Below are 21773 nucleotides of genomic sequence, written 5' to 3'. Positions count from 1 at the left end.
GTGGAAGAGTTTCGCCAAAAATCTGTTTATAGGGTTAGGTTTCAGTGTTGTGTGAATAATGTATCTTGACGAGATTTCGCATATCAGTTAAATCATTTCCATGACGAATGAATTAAATGCATGATGATTTCTTTTGATATCCAATCATACAGTCATAGAAATATATTATCTAGAGTTAAATGTTACTCTTGGCAGTCTGTCACGTAAATGCACTATGTGACAAAAATGTCAACAAATCCCGGAAATGTCACAAAAATGCCAACAAATGCCGGAAATGTCACGAAACTGGACATAATATGTACTAATGTATAGAAAATACAGTACATAATGAAAATGCTGTTCGAAGCGAACCAAAAATTAATGAATACCGAATTTAACATCGTGAAAATGGCTGCTTCAGAACAACTTACTGTGTGTTCTGCATTAATTGTTTACTTTCGAAATACTTTTTGATTTCTCATCTCTTTCAACATAGGTCAAAATAACCAAAAGACTTTGAAAAATCTTTTCAAATGAATAAAGAACAAAAAATCATACATGCGAACAAAAATTTCTGTCATTTCCTAAGTTTAGAAGCAATTTATACATTACGGCGTGCGTGCGTTTCTTTTAGTTTTTTCATCGGCCATTAGACAGTGACTGCAGGGTCCCCTATAGTTTGTTGGAGTTGCGAATGGTTTTTATTTCTTTCTGTTGCCATTTTGCATATGGGTTAACAATAAAGTTTTAATAATTGTTTCAGCAGGACTGACGTCATCAAAACAACCGATCGGGTAAACCTGTCTGAACAATACCAGGTCTTAAAATTTCTTTAAACTTTTACTTCAAAACAAAACCTTGCTCTAATCACCCACTACATCTCCCTATTTTTAATCCATCTAATGTTGTTTCATTTCTACATCGCCCTTTGATGACCCTAACATTTGAGATCAGAATGCGTCGGTTACTCTCAGACCGGCAGCTATCCGATTTCAAAACTGCCAACACAATAAAACTAATTGAACCAAGGTGCGAAGTAATACCCTCTATAATCAGTGAATTCTCTAAATTCCCCAAACACAACACTGCCGATACAGTCTATCAACAAATCTTTTATGACATAAAAAGCAAATATTCAGAATACAATTCCATTTTCACCGACAGGTCAAAAACAAGCGATCACGTCGGCTTCGCTACAATAATTAATGATCAAGTTACCGTAGAAAAACTAAACCCATCTCGCTCAGTATTTACCTCGGAAATAAAAGCTATATTTAAATCTCTCCAATCAAAAGCCCAATCTAAATACAAAAAATGGGTAATATACACTGACTCGAAGAGCTCAGTGGAAGCCATTACTCACTGCAACAATATTAGCCATCCTATAGTCACCCAGTCATATCATCTATACACGAACCTTAAGCAAAATAATATTCGAATTTTTTTTTGTTGGATCGCTGGTCATATGGACATTGCAGGCAATGAAGCAGCCGATTTGGCTGCCAGAGCTGCAAGTATCCTGACCGATGACAGTGTCCCTTTTGAGGATATTAAGAAAGTCATTTGTGAATGTCTTAACACACATTGGCAGCCGGCCTGGAATCTTGAAACACAAAATAAATTGCATTCGATCCAACCCTCGACTACAGGCTTCAAAGCTTACTATTAGAGAACAAGTTTTATTTGCTCGACTACGGATCGGTAATATCAGATTCACCCATAAATACCTCTTATGTCGTGAACCAGTTCCAACATGAAATACAAACGAAGCACCTCGGATTAAGCGGAACCTCGAACTTTCAAGACTCGGATTTACGAGACTACTGTATTACATTCAATTATTTTTTTAAATATTGCAACAAATCAAGATACCTAATTGTGCAGTAAGTGACTTGCGAAAATTACAATCGAAAAATAAATTGAACGTATCATTAATTTCCTAAAAACTTGGCCATTGCACACACATTTGGTTGCTTAAAATATAAAAGGAGCGATAAAGTTAATCCCAAGAAGGCTCGAATTGCAGCGAACATTTTGTAGCAAGTTATTATGTTGTGGATTTAAAAAACAGACTAGGCTTACCAGAAAAAAATATATATTTAAGGCAACGCTGTTCAAGCTGCTGTTTAACTTCTATAACGATGCCAGCAAACGCTTGAATAATGATAGCCATTTGAAGAGATGTGAAAAAAAGAAGTTTTTTGAAAGAGCCCTTTTCGAGTGTGAAGGAAATATGCGAAGCAGAGCCTGCTATTGAAACGATTTTGGAGGAAGACTGCTCTGTACCTTAGAGCAGGAATATAAATGGAAGGAGCAAATCCAATCATTGGCTTCGCAAAAGCTGAGGCTACGAATCCAAGTCATGTGACTCAACAACGACGAATGGTTGACACGTTTTGCGTGAAACTAGCGAATTAAACCTGATTTCTTCCAATGCTTTGCTTTAAAATCTATCACGTGACTTGGGGTCTTTGGTTCGCGCAATCAAGTAGCGTGCGACTAGGTAATAAAACACCAAGCTGCTGAAGAAAACGAACTGAAAATTGATGATGGAAATTTTTATCAATAAGCAGTTCAATGACGGTGGTATATGGTAATGCTTAGGAAATAAACTGGACTGCAGAGGACATTTTCTGAAGTTTAGTGCTTAGAACTCTGCCAAGAAAATCTTACGATTATTTGAGAAATAATATTGGAATTCCAGTACCAAGTTCCAGCACTCTGAAGAGAGGCTTGAATGCAGTTCTCATTTTGAACAGAAACTTTGTCTCAACGAATGAGGGTGAGAGAATGATCGTCTAAAGTTTCACCATCAACAGCAAATACTACTGCAGTTAAAACGAAGACCAAGTTTTGGGATTGTTTTCCTAAGACCAGTTTGTGATGGTACGCGAAATATTAGCCACATGGAAACAACCTAGCTTCTACGATTTTAACACCGCAAGGACAAAAGATTTGCTGCTCGGTTTTAAATCAAAGGTTTAAAGTTGTGGGAAGCTAGTAAAAGCAATTGTTTTCCATTTAGGAGGATCGATTACACGTTGGAATCAATTGCAAATTAGGGTGGACAACAATTTTCTTTAATCGCCCTTTAAAAAATGAAAAAATAATTGTATTTTCCGACTCTTCACATATTTTGAAATTGTTCAGAAAGCATTTTTCGGAAAGTGGTTTAAAGCTTGAGGATAAATCTGTGATAACCAAAAAAAGTCTTGAGGAAGTTTTAAATAAAGATAGAGGAGAAATGAAGATGTGTTTGAATTCCAAACCCCATTATCTGACCGTCAAAAGAAATGAGCGCCAAAACGTTGCACCTGTTAAAACTGTTTTTTTTTTTTCCCGAGTCTACAGCAGACGCTGTAATAACAATAACGGAAGAAAAAAAAAAGCGTTTTTGGAGCTTGATAATTTTTGGTATATTCAACAGTAGTCAAACTAAGCCCTAAAGTAACAAGCCATTGCAAGTAGAATTTAGTTCAGAAGATTATTATATGGCTTAAAAAAACACTTTAGAGGAAATGAAGAGAACAATTATAGGTATTCATATATTTCATACAATTATAGGTATGTTTGCGGGGGAAAAAGCCTTCTGCTATTTCAGAAAAAATTCTTAGATCGATTGCTTCTCACTTCGAACCATTCGAAACATTGAAAGGAAAAAAATCAAACACGGTTTAACATCTCGTCTGACTCAAGATGCGCTGAAGAGCTTGTTCAGTGAAATTAGAGAAACGCTATTTCTTCCCAAGTTCAAGTCTCAATGAACATGAAGAGGAAAAAACACACATTGGGTACTTAACAGCCGACATCATTGAAAATGCTTTTGATTGAGAAAATAAACGCATGACCACAACATTTCCACCCGAAAAAAATCTAAATGAAGATGAAGTTTGGTCACTCTTATTTTAAGACGAAAAGTTCATGTCTTGGAAGGAGAAGAAAATAAATTCGATTGTTTGATGACTTTTTCCCGAGCACGAAAGTTTGAATTATATATCCGGATATACAGCATTTGAACTGCATAATAAAGTTGACATTAGGATGTTTCTCTATAAACAAGGAAAACCCTTAAAAAGTACTTTGAAGCACCATGAAGGATTTTGTTCCTCATAACACAAGACCAAAAGAGAGAAAAATGACCAAATTTGAAAAAATATTCATCTCTATTCATGAGAAAAGTAACATTTTGATTTCGCAAAACCAATCAGGAAAAAAAAAATGCTGAAATGGATACAGTCCTCTAATAACAGTAGGTTTCATTAATTTTTGAATGCATACAAAATTAATGTGGTGAAAGTTTGAAATTAGGAGGAACACTTTAAAACAATAGGGTAGGTTGGAGTAAAGCTAAACGATTTCCTGTTTTTAAAACATCGTGGTAAGGGTAGTTTTTCTTGTAGAATCGTAAAAAAGGTTATCTATAAACCTTTCGGATTCTAGCTCTGTCTTATTAGTAATAACCGAGAAAACTAATTTATCAGAAAAACAAAATTCCAGGGTTTTAATCCACAAAATGGCGTAAAGCACTGCAAGATGGCCTTTACCCCATTTAAGATGAATGTGAAAAAAAAAGGAGATGAATATTTAATAGAAACTCTTGACAAACCCCTAAGTATTATTCGTTTATTATTATTAAACAATATTGAATGTATATTATTTTATCAATCTTAAATGTATCATAAATTTAAGCAGGATTTTTTAAAAACTAATACAGAAAAAAATACTTTCTTCTCCACAAAAAGGAGGATTCCCTTCCAGAGTCCGAGGGAAGAGCGAAACTAAGAGAATAGGAGATAAATGAAAAATCAGCAGGTCGAAAGGATCGGGGAAATCTCTTCCGAAACTGGCAACAGGGATAAGAGCAATGTGTGTGCCCAGATGGGATTTGTTGTGTTACAGACAAACAAGTTGTTGGAAGGAAAATCCCCGAAAGACACATCGATGGTCTTATGCTTTAACAATGATAACGGCAGCCATAATATACCTCTTTTTGAAATCGGGAAATTGAAAAACCCGCGATGTTTCAAAGATGTTAAATCTCTTCCAGTTAAATTCGAAGCATATCCAATGACTGAATGACAGCCGATATTGTAAAAACCGGTAGTGTCATTTGACAATGAAATGACTGAGACGAAAAGAAAAACTATCCTTTTTATGGCTCTGCACATAAAAGTCAACGTAAGATTAAAAATATAGCAGTTCACTTTTTGCCACGGAATACTACAGCAATTTTACAGGTAATGGCCCAGGGTACTACAACAATCTTTAAAAGGTTCTTCCGAAAAGAAATCGTTAAAAAGATCATAATCTGTATAGATGATACTAGTAGATTTTTCTTACAGTTCAACTACTAAATTATTGGAGCATTTCAATTCTTACAGCTGTTCATTTAATGAACACGTCATGGAATATATTTTCGCTGAAGCAATAAAAGTAGTTTGGTAAAATGTAAATTTCTTACAGACGTATCAAAAGATGAACAACAAACACCAATGGATGTGAATGATTTACCACCAGAAGGAATGACAGATTTTTTTCCAAATTTGTAAACTTCGACCATGACTTGGAAGAATGTGGGGAATCTTCAGACTCAAAACTCTCAAATTGATTAAAGCGAAGTCGATGAACTTGATGAAGAATGTATCGTCACCAAGGTTCCTTTGCATATTGAAGTAATATTGCCTGTAACATTATAAGAAGTTTTTTATTTTTCAAAGTTTGCAGGAAATCTGTATATTTTACAATATACTCATTTTTCATCTAATTGCAAAATTTAATGTATTTACAAGTGTTGGTTAATATTTAGATTTTTTGTTGATTAAATATGTCGATGGTTTAAGCAATTTTAAATAATTTGTAACTTGAAACATTGTGGGCGTGTAGATAGAATCCCGGATTATTTCATGTGATAAATGGGCTGTTCCATTAAGCGTCTCGCTCTTTCCTAGGCAGGCCAAGGCCGTCTTGAGGGGAAGGCCCTAACTCTCCGCTATGTATGAGTCATGCTAGAAGTCCCACTTGACCATTCTCCCTCAAGCCCCCAAGCTCCCATTCTCCGTTTTCGACTAACAGAAGCACCTTGTTTACTTTGCTTGTCTTGATCTCAGCTATTAATTAATTCTATTATTATTTTCATTTACTTCTTAGTGGTTATGTTATTTTTGTTTTGAATTGTTACGTTGACATTATTGCTTTATTCGTTTTTGTTTATTTCTATCTTTATCCTTCTTCTACTTTACTTTGTTTGGGAACAACGAACGTTGTTGTTGACTCTTAGGACTATGCCATAGAGTGCAACAGTTTCGAGTTGAGATGCCAAACCATTGCGTTGTTCCTGAATTGCGTTTTTCCGAAAAGAATCATGTTACGTGAGTGTGTTCAATTTTCCAAAAGATGAGCAGAAAAAGAAGCTGTGGTGCTTTAAAATTCCAAGAGCTAATTTTGAACCGTCACAACGGTCCGTTGTTTGTGAAAGACATTTTCGCCCTGAAATGATTGTTCGGGAAGATATATTTCCTGATAAAGAGGGGAAAATTATCAAAATTCTTCGTCAAAGGCCGAAGCTTACGGAAGAAGCATATCCTTGCATTTTTCAAGGATGTCCGTCTTATCCCATATCCCACTTCGTCTTAGCGATGTTCCAGCGACGTCGCAATGTCCCATTCTCGTCACGTCACACTGCGCCATAAACAGTACATCTCTGCGACGTTATGAGCAAACGTTGCTGCGACATCTTGATGCGACATGCTTGAGACGTTTCCTCCTCTCCTGGAACTGGTACACGCATGCGCAAAGTAAAGAACTTTGCCAAGGAGTGCTGGTTTGTTGATTAACTGCGACTGTAAAAACTTTTCTGGCGTTCATGTTGATCTGCGTTGATTGTTTAAACTTAAAGATAAATAATTAAATACATTACGGATTACTATCAAAGTAAGTTCATATTGATATATTTTCTTATTTATTGTTACGTTTTTTTGAGCAATAATTTAAAATTTCTTACTTATACTTTTTTTATGAAATGATATCTTTTCCATGTCGTGTGGTTTCCCCGTGTGATGGTTTCATTTCTGATCAAACACTCTTTTTACTATTTTTAGTCATGTACACTTGCAAACAAATACACTCTTGCTTTAAGACTTATTTTATGAGTTTTGTCAAACTTTATCTTCATCACCAATTGGTGTGTGTAAAATTATTTTAATAGTTTTCGATATTTCAAGCGCACATAAAATATGAACTTTTCTGTGCAATTAAATTTAATTCAGAAATGGATAGCTGTATAAAAAAAATTTAATGTTAAAAAGTTTGTTTCAAATGTAAAAAAAAAAAATTATTACTAAGTTTATTTGTTGTTGTGAAAAGCAAATATTTGTTTTCCTTTTACATTTATTTTGTTTTAACAAATCTGGATCTACACAGATATACATTGGTGTTTAAGTTATTGAAAACAAAGTTTTTCTGCGGAATTTTACTTTTCTTTCTCTGATGAGAATAGGGTTCAATTTCTAGTTGAGAAATGTTGAAGTTAAGTATTGAGACATTATATATATATACATAATATATGTATACACATGTTCAAATGTATATACATATATGTTCATAGCACACTATATATACATTATAAATAATATATATATATATATATATATATATATATATATATATATATATATATATATATATAGAGAGAGAGAGAGAGAGAGAGAGAGAGAGTGCGTTCCTGTTATACCTGCAAGGCCCCTATTTTTGCAACCGTACTTCCAATTGCAAAAAATGTTCAAAATCAGATGAAGTAAGCTATTCGGAACTCCAGCGCTCGAATACGCTACCTTGCGGTGATTTACAAAATTGCCGATGGAACTAAAACATTGCCACGTTGCGTTCCACGTGTGTCTGTTGACGTAAACACAGGCACTTTGTTCTGAGTATTTATTAACGCAATCGATGTGTCTTAGTTTGCTTTCAGCTACAGAAATTAATTAGTCCCTTAGTAGTATTCTCGAGCTTCTCAAAATAATGTTAGTTTTAATTATTTCTTTCAAAAAAGTATTAAATGGTGGAAGCGTAAACAAGAAAACTCTGGATTAACAAAATTGGATAACGTTATACCAGGTAAATTTTTTTATTGTTTTGTATGAATTTGTAAGAATATGAGTTTTTTTTATCTTAAATTAATTTAACTAATCATATTTTACAGCAGCATTTAGTTGGAATGGACAGTATGCAAAATATTTTCTTGAATTTATTACCGTAGAACAAAATGAAAAATGTTTAACCGAGAAAGAATTTACTTTATTCCTTTTATTCTCAGCTGAAAGGTTTCGCCAAATTTGTTTAGGGTTATAGTTTTAGTATTGTGCGAGCAAAGTAGCCTTGGCGAGATTTCGCGTTTTTAGTTAAACCATTTTTATTTTTTATCATGAGTGGAATAAAATGATAGTAAGATTACAGAATTCGATAAGTAAAAAGAAATAATGATCAATCAACTGAAAAGAAAATTACCACCATATATAAACTGTGAGTACACATTTTATTTATTTTGTTCTGAGTGAATTTGAATAAATATCAGTTTTTCAATTCGATGAAAAAAAAAACGAACTTAACAACATTAACTGGACACTTTTCCTTAACCTAATTCCACATAAATGATTTAAATAACCTTTGTTACTACAGTATCCGACTGAAATAGACAGTATGCAAATAAATGTTCTTGAAAATATTTATCGCAGAACAGATTGAAAAATCCAGAAAGAACGTTAAGAATTTGAACAATAAAAAATAAAAGTTCGCCAAAAATCTGTTTATAGGGTTATGGTTTTAAAATTGTGTGAAAGAATAATGTATCTTGACAAGATTTCGCATATCAGGTAAATCATTTCCATGACGAATGAATTAAATGCATGATTTCTTTGGATATCCAATCATATAGTCATAGAAATAAATTATCTAGTGTTAAACGTTACTCTTGACAGTCTGCCACGTATGTGCACTATGTGACAAAAATGTCAACAAATGCCGGAAATGTCACGAAACTGAACTTAATATGTACTAATGTATAGAAAAAACGGTACAAAATGAAAATGCCGTTCGAAGCGAACCAAAAATTTATGAATTCCGAATTCAACATCGTGAAAATGGCTGCTTCAGAACAACTTACAGTGTGTTCTGCATTAATTGTTTACTTTCGTAATACTTTTTGGTTTCTAATCTCTTTCTATATGGGTCAGAATAACCAAAAGACTTTGAAAAATCTTTTCAAATGAATAAAGCGAAAAAATCATACATAACAACAAAAATCACAACACTTATAGCATTTTCTTCGTTACCACATGCGTTTGTTTTAGTTTTTAAGTCGGCCATTAGACAGTGACTGCAGTGCCCCCTATAGTTCGTTGGAGTTGCGAATTGAAAGTTTTAAGGGAAAATAAAAATTAGCCAATTGACTCCAATTCTTGGATATTCGACTCCGACTCCGTAGCTGTGGTTTTAACTGAAATAATTATTGTTAATATGACTTGTTTTCATTTTCACTCTAAAGTTTTAATTTAGGTATTCAGTTTTCGGCGGAATAACTAGAAGTCATTTATGGTTTTACATAAAGATATGCGCAGACGATTTTTTTTTCGCAATGAAAATTATTTCTTTAAGTTGACATTTTATTGTTTTTATTTATTTTGGTAAGTGCATTAATTTTAAAAAAATATTTTTGGCAACGGGAAAAAGAAGCGATTTTTTTTTGATATGATGTATTTATTTTAATGAGCTTATTTAATTTTAATTACTATTTTTTTGTTTTGGAAGCTGAAAAAAAATTTTTAATGGAAAAAAGTGCATTAGCTGCTTTGTTTAAAAGGTGCTGCTATTTTATTTGTTCGTTTATTTATTTTTTTACGCATCTAATTTTATAGATGAGTAAGGAATATTTTATTCCTAGAAATCAGCTAAAAATATTTAAAAAATATGTTTGAAACAATTTGCGATTTTAGCTATATTTGAGAATATTGATCAGGTACTAGAAAGTAGTATGGATATACAGGAAAGTATGCTCGTTTAGTTTATAAAAATACTTCGTTTTTTTTACTTTTGTTTCATTCTTCTGAAAAGGCGATAAGTTCCAATCTCATCTTTTGTATGGTCCCTTAAAACTTTGAAATATCTCCTCTAGTTTTTGTCTCACAAATGTCAAGTTTTTTGTATTAGTAATACTTTTTAATGGATATTATTTCTCAATAAGTTAGGGAACCTAGAGTCCGTATAAAAAGTTACATTTTGTATTTTGTGACTCATTTTTATATCTGCTTCTAATTTTCAATATCTTAACTCTGCATCTGATTTTGAATAGTTTTGCAATTGGGAGTATGTTTCTAGGACTAAGGGTTGAGAAAATAGAAATCTTGCAAGTTAAACCAGAACACCCTGTATATGCATATATATATATATATTACAAAAGCAGACTGTTAATTACTTTATCTTTTTTTTTTTTACTTTAAACAGGCTGATCCTTTTTCATTCATTGAAGAGTTTATATATATATTTTTAATACATATATTTCTGAGTTTGATTAGAAAGTTTGCCTTCAGGAAAACTTAAAATGAATAGATCAATATCTTCTTATTCAGATCGTCATCTTAGTCGCCGAAATAATGCTCAAACTATGGAAGAGCTAAGAAGTATTGAGGGTCTTGAGTTCTTAAATATGAGCTTTGGTCATATGAAAGAAAAGGAGGAACTTACATATGAGGATGATTCAATGTTATTTGAGACCATAGATGCTTCTAATGCATCAGATCCTCATGAAATTGAAGATTTTTGTGATTTAATAGATGTTTCTTACATACCTAAAAAAAAACACTTTTGATTCCTCTTCTTTCACTTTTGAACAAGCGCAGAAGTTAAGTTTGAAAAATGGATCGGGATCATGGGCCTTAGTTTTTAACATTCCCCACAATGCCTTGTCATTTCTATTAAAACTCCTAAAGCCCCATGTTTCAGAAGATCTCCCAGTGAATGCAAGAACCCTACTTAAGACTGCACGCCATGTGGAAACTTCTATTGTTCCACCTGGGAAATATTGTCATTTTGGCTTAGAAAAGACAGTAAAAAAGGTGATTGATCGTCTGGAAAGTAAATATTCAAATGTTGAAGACATAAAACTGTTGATCAATGTTGATGGCTTGCCCTTATTTAAATCGTCAAAAACTTGTGTCTGGCCAATACTCTGTTCAGATACAAAATTAAAAGATGTTTTTGTTATTGATGCGTATTGTGGTTGAGGGCAAACCTGCTGATTCTAATGAATATCTAGAAAAGTTCGTTGCTGAAGCTAAACATTTATTTTCACAATTGTTGTGAAATTAATTTCAGCATGATAAGTCTATAAAACTTTGTATGTTTTGTATTTTAAAGAATGTACAAACTCTGACTTTAAAAAGCAATTCCGATCATTTGCTCACTGAAACCTGCCCCAAAGTTAAGCTAAAACCAAAAGATATCCTTGAGTGTCCAGCTTTTGCTTCATATATAATATATTAACTAAGAAAGAGAATGATGATACTGCTTATTACGATTTTCCGCAAAAATCCTGTATCACCCTGAGTCACCGGAGCTACTGGCAGCAGTTCCAGACTTTGAGAGCATTTTAAATGGAGTTTTAAAATCAGTGGGAAAATGGGAAAAAATGGAGTTTTAAATATTGAATTTTAGAGTTTAAGTTGTGTTTTGGTGTTTTAAATATTGAATTTTAGGTTTTAAAGTATTGAGGGCTTTGAATTTCTTGCTACTTCTTTTTTTTTTTGCTACAAATTCTTAGACGCAATACGAGAAAAAAAGCATTTTTTCTCATGTCACTTTCACAGAATCCTTTTTGTCACTCGTTGCAGGTCAAAGCCTTATCAAGGATTGGCGGACATAACATTTTTAATGTTGTCGACAATGTGTTAAAAAGAGCAATATCAGATGAAGTTGCTGAGTTCAGTTGGGCTGGAGCCAAAAAGAAAACGGAATTTCGGAAATTAGGATTTGCTCAAATTGTACTAGGTAAGAGCATATTTGTATATTATAGACATGTCTTATTTACAGAAATATTGCTGCTCTACTGGTATAGATATATTGTGCACGAAGAAGTTGAGAGATATTTTTTATCAAAGATAAAACTCAATGAGGTTTTCGACGCTGTTGTTCCTCCACGTGAGAATCGATATTTGAATTGAAGTTAGATATTTTTAGTATCAAATAACTCACATTTTTCAATGTATTTCTCGCTTTTTTTGTCTACAAATGAATAACTTACTTAATGAATAACTACTTAATACTAGTTTCTGAGGCAATTTTCTTTAAAAGAGTTTATAACTCATTAGATTTCATCTTCAGTTCTGAGGAAAAGTTCCTAAGAAATATGAAAAATCATAATTTTAAAGTTCCTTTTTGGCTACGAGTCACGGAGAACTTTTGAGTGACAGCACATTTAACTAGTAAATTTTCAAAAAAAAAAAATCACAAGATTTATCTTGGTTAAGATTCTTGACCAGTATCCGTGGCCCAATAGCACTCTGCTTGCCACACATGGGTTGGGAATGGCTGATTTAGAGCAAATTCTCAAACTGTAAATGCATGCAATTTGTAGTGTTATTTGGTATATATCGTAGACTCACTCTATTCTGAACACTCATGGAACCGAACAAAAGTCTTCAGATTATGGGGGTGTTCATTATAGAGAGACTGAATTAATGTATCTGTGCTCCCCAGGATCATAAAAATGTGTTCAGAATATCAGGGTGTTCACATTAGAGAGTGTTCAGACAGAGAGAGTCCACTGTGCATGGATTATTAAAATTTGTTCGGCATAATGCAGCTAATATTTTAATATTATTGAACTACTCAAGAGCGATAGATAATTCTACTGAGCTATAGATTGCCAACCCCTAGTTTAAAAAAAGACTGAGCACCAGGCCCGGGTCTATACATTTTAACATGCCCTGCAACAAAATACGTAGGGCCCCATATATATGTATATATAAACAAATTTAACACGACATTAATTATGCAGGTTCTTTCCCTTCAGAAGTGTAACTCGAATTAAAAAGTCGGACATCACAGAAGAAGAAGTGTCCACTCTTATAGGCAACTGGCTAAAACATGCCAAACAAAGGAGAGAAAGAAGCCAAAAAAAAGTATAAAAACTTATCAATGTTCTTTTGGTGCGAATAGTAGTATTCAAATATGCAAATTTTTGTTCACAAGAAAAATTATTTATTATTTTTCACTTTTATATTTTTCCTGTAGGACAAGTTTAAGTTAAGACCCATAAGACTTTTGCTTGTACAAAGTTTGAATAGTCTGTTCCAAAATTTGTGATCTCTAGTAATATTTTGTTTTTTAGCGCTGTGCTTGAATTGAGTCAAGCCTAGCCTTTTTTCGAAAATAGAAGCCCCTATATATGCTATTCGAATTAATTGATAAAGTTGAGACAAGCTGCAGAAATAAAGCTCTTTTAAATGGCATCTATACCATTAAAATCTATTCGTGTCTGTCTTGTAAAAGTCAGAAGCTTCAACTTCTCGAGAACTGCTGCAAGTAGAGAGCCAAACGAGGTACTGATAGATTCAAATTTTTTTCAAAGAAAAAAAACAATAAGACCAATCTCTTATTTGTACGACATTAATTAGTGGACATATTAATTAAAACATCAATTAACTTGTTCTCGGGAATTTTAAATTATTTCTTGCTGCCATTTGACATATGATTTGGAAAATAAAATTCCGATGATTGTTTTATGAGTGCAATTTTTTGTCTGATATCCAAATCTTAAAACGACTTTTTCGTCTAGAATTTTATATTAAATTGGCTTTATTTCTCTCTTATTCTGATATATAAATCCTGAAACTACCTTTTAAAACAATTTTTTTCGCGAAAAAGTTCAGCTTTTTTCTTTATCAAGCTGTAGCATGTCTGAAATTTAATTAAAAAAAGTAAATAGCCCTGAGGCTTAAAGTTATTTTGTACAAAGTTTCAAGGCTGTAGATGCTATGGGGTCTCCAGGTTGCAGGCCCGTCACAGATAGACTTTAAATTTATTAAAAAAAAGTAATGTATAAAAATTGCAGGACTACTTAAATGGTAATATCCATTTTGAGAAATCTTGATTTGTATGTTAATAATGTTCTGCATTTTCTTCATTGAATAAAATGTTTTCACTCAGGTAATTACAAAAATGATGTATGTTCTACTTTTATTTACTGACTCCAACGTCTTGTTTTTTACAGGATGACTGATAATGCAAACCAGCTGAAAACTTAGTAGCGTTGTGATGTAGAATTTGTACATAATGTAAAATAAAACATTGTTTCTTAAGGACATATTTAAAGTTATTATATCTTTCAAACTCATGTTATCAATTTGAATTACACAGAAAATGTTATATGTACACAGCAGGATATGTAACAAACTGAAATTCAACAAATCGTTCTGCTGTGAATAAAGATGACAATTTTTGTCTTGAAAGAAAAATTATCAGGGCTGTATTCAAGAGATGGGTTTTTAGAGTTCTTTTTTGCTGAAAAAGTTTTTTCTATTTTGTTTATTATTTTTTCAATTTCATTTAAAAAACGAAATATTTGATATTAATACAACCTCATATTTTCAAAAACGTCTAAATTCTTTAATGCTGAAAGGACCAAACTACATGACAATTTTATTGTTAAGCTATCGAAAAGACATTGTTTTTAATAAGAATACAAGAAAGTTGTGTGGTGTAAACATCAGATTTTGTTCATTAAATAGATACGTCATTTTAAACATTTGTTTTCAATAACTTATTGTAACAAAAAATCAATAGAATGAAAAATGAAATAAAATTTAACTGATCATGTAGATTTCACAAGAAATCTGTTTAATAAAACCCTCCAAGAAACAAAATTTTTGTTACGTCCCTGACATATATATAATATAGTATATTTGGAAGTTATTTGGTTTTTATAAAATAGCCGAAATGCAAAATATAAAAAACAACGCATAAGACCTTGTACAAATTAAGCTTTAAGATTTCTTCTCTTTTTTTCAATTTTGAATTCAATTGAAGTGCATGTATTTATATCTATCATGTATTTTCTTTAATCTTTTTCTTCTGTGACATTCATGTGTATCAACTAATCGGAAACCATACTTGTCACTTTTACGACATAACTGAAGTTAGACAATTATACGTGCCCAGAACATCTGTGGGCTGTCGCATTGACAACCCATACATGTCGCATTGCGACGTAACTGAAGTTGGACAATTCCACGTCTCCAGAACGTCTCTGGGCTGTCACATTGCGACGTAACTGAAGTCAGACAATTCCACGTTGCCAGAACGTCTCTGGGACGTTTCTGGAATGTGCCGTGACGTGCCCGAGACGTTACAAACGTCGCAGTGCGACGAATTTGCTACGTTGCCGAGATGTGACTGTGCTATGTGGGATTTAACGGAAAAAACACCTGTTCTTCGTGTTAGTCGAGAGGAAAAATTAAAAAAAAGAAATGAAGACGCAATGAATAAATTACTTCAGTTGGATCTAATTGAAAATTTTGAAGCATTGCAAAATTCATATAAATAATCATTTATCTCATTTGTTGCAAGATGTTGATTACATTGTACACTCTACAAGAACTTGTATTTATGTTCTTTTCATGGACTTATCGCCATCTCCAAAAGTGGTCAAGAGCTTGGCTAATGACAAAGACGTAGCCAAGGGGGGGGGGGGGGGGGGGTCCATGGGGTCCGGACCCCCCCCCCCCTTCCTGAAAGACCCTTCTCCTTTTTTCTCAGTTGTTGCATCTCGCATGAACAAAATTTTTCCGAAAGATAATGATTTTATAAAACGCAGCATTCTCTCCCCTGAAATATTCCCAGTAATCGGCAATTTTCTCAGCGCTTGAGTCAATTCAGAACACGAGAACCTCGTGCAACAACTGCAGGTTCCCAATTTTCGTCTGCTTTTTGCTGTGTCACCTACTCCGTCCGAAACGGGGAAATGTCCCTTTCGACTTTCAAACCAGCTGGGTCCTGTGACCTTGAAATTCAGCCCCTCTCCTTGGTCCATCAAATTGCCATTGGCAAAGTAAAAACAAGCATTTATTGCCACTTCCGCTGTATCCCACAGGCTCATTGGCGTAGTTTTCTTTATTTCTTTCTCTTTTCTTTTTGGATTTTCGTGGATTTCGTAGACGTATGTTGTATGAAAGACAGCCAGAGTGAGGTGCGTTCCTGGTGAATCAGTAATTGAATTCCGATTCTTTTCTGTTTTAACACGCAGTTTTTTATCTACGTTATACTTATAGAAAACATATCTTGAACAAAATTGTATGCAAAAGAAAATTAAGTTTACCCAAACTAGGTAAGTCGCAGTGCTCCCTTTTAAAGTTTTCTTGATAATACGAGCAATTTTACGTGTTAATGTGTTTTTCATTTAAAAACTAATTTTAGATTTTAAGCCAGCAGCGAAAAAAGAAATTCTACACATTTCGTGTGTTTGAGGATGAGAAAAATAATTATTGATTTTTTTTTTTTTTTTTTTTTTTGCATTTTAACTCTATATTTTTGGCATGGTTCATTTCAGATTCATTTTATATTTTGATAAAAATTTTATTTGAACTTTTAGATTACTTTTAGCATCTCTCTCCTTTCTGAGTAACAAATTACGTAGATTTTTTACTGATGTTTTCCCCCCAATATTTAAGCATGATCATGGAACATATTAAATGCCCCAAAAAAAAATCGTGTTTGAAGGTAAAATAAATAAAATAAATGAATAAATAAAACTTGAAGTTGATGTAACAAACTTTTTACGGTATCAAAATTTTATAGAAAAATTAAATTGAAAAATACTTGAATATTTTACTGTGATCAGTTTATGAAATTACAAGTTCGGCCATATTAACGCATGTAATAAGTAATTTATTAGAAATTATTACTTTTAAATCTTACTGAATTGTGATTCTATGATCCCAAAAGAAAAACAGTTAGTTTTTAATTGACGAAAAAAAAATCTTATTCGATGTTGTTCCATAAAACATATTTGCATCATTGGAATACATTTTCTGATTGTTATTCACTGGCTTTGTACTAAGGAGTTATTTAATTAGCATCTATGCATCCATCTTTAGTAAATTGTGAAGGTAGCATTAAATTAACAAAAAACAGGCATGTGCATTTAACTATAAATTACTAGGTGAAAATTACCGCTATTTACTGCGTTACAAGCAAAGAAACAAAAAAAGGTGAATACGAGGTAAATGTTTTTGAGCTTTTCTGTTATATATTGCCTTTTTTTTTAAACACTTATTTTCTTCAAGCTAAAGATATTTACTATTTCTTGCAATAGAGTGTTTTGCTAACATCGTATTGAAGAAAAAAAAATCATTACCTGCGTCGTAAAATATGATACGTATTGTTGTTAAAATTAACAACATGTTGTTAAAATAAAATTACACAGATGCTTAATTTAATTCATTAGGTATACATTCCATTAATCGGCATGTAAGAGATCCCTTAGGTCGTTTGACTGTGAATACTCTTGACAAAATTAAATTCATTTTGCAGTTTCGCATCGAAGAGAGCTCAGGTGTCTCCATCTGGTGGAAACTGGGCATCAAATTTTCCTGTGACATTCACATCCGCGCCTTAATGGTGGCATATGAATGACTGGATGCCATATCGTTGGTTCGCACTTGTTCCGCAAAAGGCTAAAGCCTCTAACACAGCCCCGTTAGAACGAAAAAAATAATGATAAAAAACGGCAATACGCCTTTTCCGATATTTAAAATTTTTTCGAACAGCTTTCACCCTTTGAGGAATAGCGACTTCACTTGAGAACACCATTTATTTCTTGCTTCTCTTTTTTTTCAGCTAACTGAAATCACTGTGTCAGTTGGCTGAAGAAAGAAAAAATATATATATAAAAAATGGTTGCAACAAAGGAAGCCTCCGTCCCCCAAAGAGTTAATAGTTTGTTCAAGCTTTTAATTGATGATTAGGAATGATAATTAGAAAACGGATAAGATTGAAAATATCATTCTATTTCGTGGTATCAAAAGAATATTATAAATGTAAATAAATAAAAACTAATTCAAGCTTTTTAAATGAAACCTTGTTAATATTTTCGTTGAGAGAGTTGTGGGATGTTGCCTGAAATGTTGTTCAAATCGGACAGGGTTACGTTATGTAACATTCATATAGTTATACATTCGACTCCATATATATAGATTTATTTATCCTCATATAAATAGTGCCGATGATCGAGTAACCCGCGTGTTTCAACAATGAATTCGCACCACGGCATGATATGTAATTCGATAATATGTTTTGGTAATGTTTAACATGCAAGGAAAGGCTTTATTGTGACAAGGCTGAACTCGATCCGGTAGCTTGAACAGTTTTACTGGTAAGACTGTGTCATATCAGAGGAATGAAGAAACGAAAACAATGAACGCTATCTACTGGAAGTTAGGGTTAATCCACTGGTGTTAGAGTTAAAATTTCAACTATCAAAATATCACCAAACAGGCAATTGCTTCGTTCAAATGAAGAAGAGTTGAAGCAATTTTCACCCGTCATGCCTTGACGGGTGACTTTCTAGTTTTCAAATAAAATGGCATAAGTACATATGTACATATTTTGTTGAAATATATTACAAAGCTTTAATATTCTATTAAATTATCGCATGCATTTTCCAAGTAATTTCTAGAACAGTTTTCGTTTTCCGTTTTTCTTTTCTTGTGCCCTTTTTATTAATAGAAAATATATCACTTATTTTCAAGAGGACAGAGGTTCACCCATATTTGGAAACTTTGTATGTGATTACCACTTAACATAAACTTTTTGTTAACTAATTTTAACTAATGACTCTATTAATTTCAATTATTTAATTAATTTTAGTTAATTATCATATTTTAATGATCAGTTTTAATTGGATTTATCTTAGTCTTGTGTAATTATCAGCTACTAATTCTGCTTTAGCATGCCTCCTCTTTTGAAGTTCGTGCAACCTTGGACCCCCCCCCCCCCTTAACAAAGTTCTAGCTACGTGCCTGCTAATGATGAAAACTTGTCAATCACCATGTATAATGGTGATTTGGAGCTATCTATTTCCAGCATAAAAGACATGGTTTCTTCTTCAAATTATGAACTGAATTGGAAAAGGTTATTACATACATGAAAACTCTTAAACAAGCTACCATAAAAGAAACTTTCTACGAAAAAGCAATTGAATGCTGGGGAAAGTTTTTGGATGAAGCAGCAGACAACAATGTTGATTTTGCTGAATACACAGATAAACATTTATTTATGACCAAATGAAACTGTGCGATAAGAAGAATGAAGGAAAACGCTATGGATGGAAAGTAACGGCTTTTGCCTATTCTTTATTTATGAAAGCTGCCACGTCATATCAAGATTTGTGTGATGCCAAGCTTGTTCATTTGCCATGCTCTGGGCATTTGAAAAGGTTATCAGCTTGCTTACCACTAACACACGCAAATAAAATGAAGAAAATTTGGCATATTTAAAAGCAAAAGTTAATAAACTGCAAGATCATGAAAAAGGTATTGTGCTAGTGCTAATTCTTGATGAAATACATGTTCGACAAAGTATTGTATATAAAGGCAAAAAATCATCCGGTTTTGCTGATAATAAAGAAGAAAATATAGGAGCCACTTGCATTCAAGCCTTCATGATTTCCTCTTTAAAATCGAAGTATAAAGAAATAGTTGGATTAATTCCAGTTTCGAATTTAGATGCAGCTCATCTTTTAATTTTAACCAAGAAAGCACTGGAATTGCTGCATAAGGCAGATTTTAGTTTTTTTCTATCAGTTCCGACAATAACAGAATAAACCGGAACATGTTTCACTTATTATCTGGAATAAAGGGGAGTGTACCAAGAATATTAAATCCTCATGATGCATCTAAATTCATATACCTGCTTTTTGACGCATCTATAGTGAAATCCATCAGGAATAACTGGATCAACCAAAAGGACTCTGAAAAGACTTTCATCTTTCCAAATTTTGAGGACTTCACTGAAACGCAACCTGCCAGCTTTTCCCTCTTAAGAAAGGTATATAATATTGAGAAAGAGTCTTTGATCAAATATGCTCCGAAGTTAAACTTCAAAGTTGTCTATCCAAGCAGTATTGAAAGACAAAATGTAAATCTTGCCCTAAAGGTTCTTGATCCAACGAATGGAGCTGCATTACAAAAATATGGAGAGAATGGTCAATTTGTTTTGCCTTGGAAACCAACTGCTGATTTTATTTCTCTCATGAAAAAATGGTGGGATATCATGAATATTAATCACCCTAAAAAAGGTATCCACCAGAGAAGTGAAAATAGTGTAGCATTTTCTTCGAAGAATGATGAGAGGTTAGCTTTTTTAAATATGTTTTTGGATTGGCTACAAGCGTGAAAGAACCTAAAACAAAAACCTCGGGAAGGATGTTTGAGTGAAGAGACTTTCTACGCTTTAATGCACACCAGTATGTGTATGAAACTTATTATCGAAGATTTATTGTCCAATGGATTTTTCTATTGTGCTAACGGCTAAGTTTCAAACGGATGCTTTGGAGTCTTTTGGCATGTACAGACAAATGTCAGGTGGTGTTTACCACGTTAGTGCCCAAGAAGTGGTGGAAAGTGAGAGAAGAAAAATACGCATAAGAAGCATGTTAAATGTCAACTCCGAGGGGTATGGCAAAATCAAATTTAAAAGTCTTTCCACTTCTGTAGTTGACGAGTCTTCGGGAATTCCTGACGAACAATCGGATTTTTACTTTGAAGATGTGCTGTGTGACGTGCAGGTAACTGTCTCTAATGATGAAACAGAAATTTTAAATTATATTTCCGGATATTGTGTGCATAAACTAGGTTTGTTTTGCAATGAGTGTCGAAATCACTATATGCAAGATTCTGTTTTTTCCATAGAAATTGATGAAAATGTTTTCCTTTCAACAACTTTTGATTCTAACGATTACTTAAATTTGTGCTTAAAAAACCATCTCGCACCGTTGTAAATTTACTAATTTATTGTTTTTGCATTTTTAAAACTGTTATTAATGAAAAGTACGAAAAAGAATTTCTTCGAGCACCTAGTCAATACAACACACTTATTGTATTGTTTAAACTGTTTTTGAGAAATAGTATTGCAAATAAATAAATAAATGCTTGATTTTTTTTTTTTTTCCAGAATGAGGTTGAACACCCTTTTTTGAAAGTTCAGTTGTTGCTTCAAGCAATTTTTTATTATTTTTTATATTTTTTTGCAGGTTCCAACTTGGGAGCAAAAATATAAATACAAAATACCAAGAAAATTTTCTGACCTATAGGTGGAGCTACAGGTGACACAAATGGACAACCTTCAAGTATGGTCAGATGAAGATATGTTACCCCTCCGGTGGGGGGGGGGCAATCCCCCTCCCCCAAAATTGTTCTCAACCCTCTTTCCTTTTTATTATTTATTTTTCAGCTCTTTTTTATTATATTTATTTCTTAAAATATTTTTTTTACTTATAATAATTATTATTATCATTATTTAAAAAGAAAAGTTCTGCGCTTGGCCAATGACATATAAACACACACACACAAACAAAATAAAATAAAATTCGCAATTTAAATTAAAAACAAATCAATGAATTACCCCCCCCCCCCCCCCCAATTTTGACGGCGCAGCTTGCACCATAGTTTTTTCCCTGTGGCCACCCCTGCCCCCACAAACAAAAAGGAAAAAACTAAAGAAAGAAACTGATAAAAACTAAGCAAAAATCT

The sequence above is a fragment of the Uloborus diversus genome, chromosome 9 (genome assembly GCF_026930045.1).
Source record: "Uloborus diversus isolate 005 chromosome 9, Udiv.v.3.1, whole genome shotgun sequence".
In the NCBI taxonomy this organism is placed as follows: Eukaryota; Metazoa; Arthropoda; class Arachnida; order Araneae; family Uloboridae; genus Uloborus; species Uloborus diversus.
The sequence above is the reverse complement of the archived record's forward strand: the minus strand, read 5'-3'. Positions refer to the sequence as shown.